Genomic DNA, 4,986 nt, shown 5'->3' with positions numbered 1-4,986 from the left:
ACCACTAGCTAACCATAAGCTAAATTAAGAGAGACTTCAGGCCGGGCGCTGTGGCTCACGCCTGTAATCCTAGCTCTTGGGAGGCCGAGGCGGGCGGATTGCTCAAGGTCAGGAGTTCAAAACCAGCCTGAGCAAGAGCGAGACCCCGTCTCTACTATAAATAGAAAGAAATCAATTGGCCAACTGATATATATATAAAAAATTAGCCGGGCATGGTGGCACATGCCTGTAGTCCCAGCTACCAGGGAGGCTGAGGCAGAAGGATCGCTCGAGCCCAGGAGTTTGAGGTTGCTGTGAGCTAGGCTGACGCCACGGCACTCACTCTAGCCCGGGCAACAAAGCGAGACTCTGTCTCAAAAAAAAAAAAAAAAAGAGAGACTTCATAGATCACACATAACAAAGAATACAATTTTAAAAAAAACACTTTGGAAAGGTCACCAAACAGAGAAGCTACAATCAACTACAATCCACAGCAAGCACAACAGACTCTAAAAGGAGGAAGAATCTGATTTTAAAAATGCCACATTATAGGCCGGGCGCGGTGGCTCACGCCTGTAATCCTAGCACTCTGGGAGGCCGAGGCGGGCGGATTGCTCGAGGTTGGGAGTTCGAAACCATCCTGAGTGAGACCCCATCTCTACTAAAAATAGAAAGAAATTAATTGACCAACTAAAAATATATATACAAAAAATTAGCCGGGCATGGTGGTGCATGCCTGTAGTCCCAGCTACTCAGGAGGCTAAGGCAGGAAGATCGCTTGAGCCCAGGAGTTTGAGGTTGCTGTGAGCTAGGCTGACGCCACGGTACTCACTCTAGCCAGGGCAACAAAAGTGAGACTCTGTCTCAAAAAAAAAAAAATAAAAAATGCCACATTATAGTATTCAAAATGTCCAATTACAAGCAAAAATAATGAGGCATGCAAAGAAAAAAAGAAGAATAGCCCATTCACAGGAAAAAATGAATAAAAACTGTCCCTAAGGAAGTACAGACATTAGGCTAGGCTAACTAGACAAAATCTAAATCAACTGTCTTAAATTTGGCCAAAGAGCTAAAATGGATGAACAACTAAAGGAAACCACAAGACAGGTATTCAACAAATGAAGAATAGAAATAAAGAGGTAGAAATTATTAAATAAAGAATCAAATAGAAATTCTGGAGCTAAAAACTACAATAATGAGAATGAAAAATTTGTGAGAGTTTACAAAAGCAGATTTGAGCAAGCAAAAGAAATAATCAGCAAACTTGAAAATAGAAATCAAGACATTCCCCCCCAAAACAAAAGCAGAGAGATTTAGTCACTAATGGTCCTGCCTTAAAAAGAAATGCTAGGAGGAGTTCTTCAGGCTGAAATGAATAACATGGCACAATAACTCAAAGCCAGATGAAATAAAAAAGAACACTAGCAAAAGTAGCTATATAGATAAACATAAATGTCAGCATCAATGTATCTTTGTTTTGTAACTCCTCTATTTTCCTATATTATTTAAATTTTTATGTTATTAAGTATGGAATGGCTGATTTCCTTAAGTTTGACAGTTGGTATTTCTGACATTTCACTTTGACACTTCTTGGTGTTTTGTTCTTTTTTATTGTGAAGATACATCCTCATTCTTTCAAATACATGTTTTGGCTTTGATTATCTTTCTAATTTTTTTAGAGCAATTTTTGTGAAACTATGGGTAGGTAAAAAATTTGTGTTATTTTTGAATATGAGTTCTGTCATGGAACCAATGCAGTGCAGACAGTTTGAAATATCAAAAAAGTGTTTGGGAAGGATGTGGCTAATGAACACACAGTACGTGGATGGTTTGAGAAGTTCCATTCTGTTGATTTTAATCTTGAAAATGAGCTACGTGAGCGACCTGAGACCAAGGTGGATAATGATAAGCTGAAAGCTGTAGTGGAAGCGAATCCATCTCAACCTATGCATAAATTAGCAGCCAAATTTGACGTTACCATTCCAACAATATTGGACCATTTGAAACAAATGGACAAAGTAAAGAAGCTGGATAGATGGATTCCACATGAATTAAACGAGCATCAGAAGAGAAATCATCTCAAAGCTTGCCTTTCTTTGTTATCACAACATAAAGGGCGAACAATTTCTCCATGGTATTGTTATGTGTGGTGAACAAGGGATTATTTTTGATGATCGCAAGCATTTGGCACAATGATTGGATAAAGATGAAGTGCTGAAACACAGTGCAAAACCAAACATGCATCACAAAAAGCTAATGGTGTCTATTTGGTGGACAAGCCCTGGTACTATCCACTATAGCTTCATGAAACTTGGTCAATCAATTACAGTAGATGTCTACTGTAACCAATTGGACAAAATGATGAGGATGCTTGCAATTAACCAGCCAAGATTGGTCAATAGAGACAGGCCAATCCTCTTGCAAGACCACATGTCACAAAAAACAATGCTGCTAAAACTACAGTAGCTGGACTTGGAAACTCTCTGTCATCCACCATATTCGCCAGACCTTGCATCAACTGACTGCTACTTCTTCCAGGCTTTGGACCACTTCTTGCAAGGAAAAATATTCAATTCTCAACAAGCTGTGGAAAATGCCTTTCAAGATTTCCTCCCACTCACTCTCCAGGCTTCTTCGCTGCTGGCATAAACAAGCACTGTTAAGATGCCAAAATTGTGTCGATATGTCAGGTGCATACTTTGATTAATTGTACTGATTCTTGTTTGAGATATAATAAACTACACTTTTGATTTGAAATCGGACATTTCATATTTAATGACCTAATAAAATGCATAAAAATATTATAAACCTATGCTAATATGCACAAAATGTAGAAAGATGCAAATTATGACAATAATAACACAAATGGGGAAAGGCAGAGTTGTATAGGAGCAGATTGGTGTATACTTTTTTTTTTTTTTTTTTGAGACAGAGTCTTGCTTTGTTGCCCAGGCTAGAGTGAGTGCCATGGCGTCAGCCTAGCTCACAGCAACCTCAAACTCCTGGGCTCAAGCAATTCTCCTGCCTCAGCCTCCCAAGTAGCTGGGACTACAGGCATGCGCCACCATGCCCGGCTAATTTTTTTCTACATATATTAGTTGGCCAATTAATTTTATTTCTATTTATAGTAGAGACGGGGTCTCGCTCTTGCTCAGGGTGGTTTCGAACTCCTGACCTCAAGCAATCCGCCCACCTCGGCCTCCCAGAGTGCTAGGATTACAGGCGTGAGCCACTGCGCCTGGCCTGTGTATACTTTTGAAGTTAAACTGGTATTAAGTAAAACTAGATTCTAATAAAATTAACATATAAATTGTTACACAAAAAATTGAAAGCAATAAATTAAAACACTACCAGAGAAAATCACTTTTACACAAAAGAAGATATGAAGGAAGGAAAGAAGGGAGGAAGGGAGGATCACAAAACAACCAGAAATCAAATGACAACATGGCAGACTTATTATTATAAGTCCTTACTTATAATAATAACATTGGATGCAAATGGACTAAACTCTCTAATTGAAAGATAGAGTGTGGCTCAATGAATAAAAAAACAAGACCCAACGATATGCTGTCATATAAGAAATTCACTTCACATATAAAGACACGCATAGACTGAAAATAAAGGGAAGGAAAAAAATATTCCATGCAAATAGAAAGCAAAAAAAGCAGCAGAAGTAGCTGTATTTATGTCAGTAAAATAGATTTCAAGACAAAAACCAGACAAAGAAGGGCTTTATATAATGATAAAGGGGGTACATTCAGTAAGAGGATATAACAATTGTAAATATATGTGTACCCAAAACTGAAGCACCCAGATATATAAGGCAACTATTATTAAAAACAAAGAGAGAAATAGACACCAATACAATAATAGCTGGAGACCTCAACATCCTACTTTCAGCATTGAACAGATCAGCCAGACAGAAAATCAACAAAGAAACATCTGACTTAATCTGTACTATAGACCAATGGAACTAATAGAAGTTTCAAGAACATTTCATCCAACAGGTACAAAATACACATTCTTCTCATTAGCACATAGATCATTCTCAGTAATAGACCACATGTTAGGCCACAAAAAATGTCTTAGAAAATTTTAAAAATTGAATTAATATCGAGTATTTTCTTTGACTGGAATAAAACTAGAAATCAATAACAATAGGAACCTTGGAAACTACAAATACATGGAAATAAACTAACATTCTCCTGAATGACCAATAGGTCAATGAAGAGATTAAGAAGAAAATGAAAAAAGTTCTTGAAACAAATGAAAATGGAAACACAATATAGCAAAACCAATGGGATACAGAAAAAGCAGTAATAAGAGGAAAATTTATGCAATAGGCATCTACAACAAAAAAGTAGAAAAATGTCAAATAAAAATGATTCATCTTAAAGAACTAGAAAGGCAAAAGCAAACCAAATCCAAAATTAGGAGAAGAAAGGAAATAAGGAAGATCAGAGCAGAAATAAATGAAATTGAAACAAAAAAATACAAAACATCAATGAAACCAAATGTTAGGTTTTTTTTAAAAAAGATAAATAAAATTGACAAACTTTTAGCCAGACTAAGAAAAAAATAGAGAAGACCCAAATAAATAAAATCAGAGGTGAAAAAGGAGACATTATAACTGATACCATAGAAATTCAAAGGGTCATAAGAAACTACTATGAGCAACTATATATGCCAATAAATTGGAAAACCTCAAAGAAATGGATAAATTCCTAGAAACATACAACCTACCAAGATCGAACCAGGAAGAAATCCAAAACCAAAATATATCAATAACAAGTGATGAGATAGAAGCAGTAATAAAAAGTCATCCATAAAAGAAAAGCACAGAAACTCATGGCTTCACTGCTGAACTCTACCAAACATTTAAATAAGAATGAATACCATTCCTACTCAAAGTCTTCTCCAAAACAGAAGGGGTGGGAATACTTCCAAACTCATTTTACTATGCCAGTATCATCCTGATACTAAAACGAGACAAAGACACAGAGAAAA

Source organism: Microcebus murinus, unplaced genomic scaffold (genome assembly GCF_040939455.1).
Source record: "Microcebus murinus isolate Inina unplaced genomic scaffold, M.murinus_Inina_mat1.0 scaf005_hap2_Mmur4.0, whole genome shotgun sequence".
In the NCBI taxonomy this organism is placed as follows: domain Eukaryota; kingdom Metazoa; phylum Chordata; class Mammalia; order Primates; family Cheirogaleidae; genus Microcebus; species Microcebus murinus.
The sequence above is the reverse complement of the archived record's forward strand: the minus strand, read 5'-3'. Positions refer to the sequence as shown.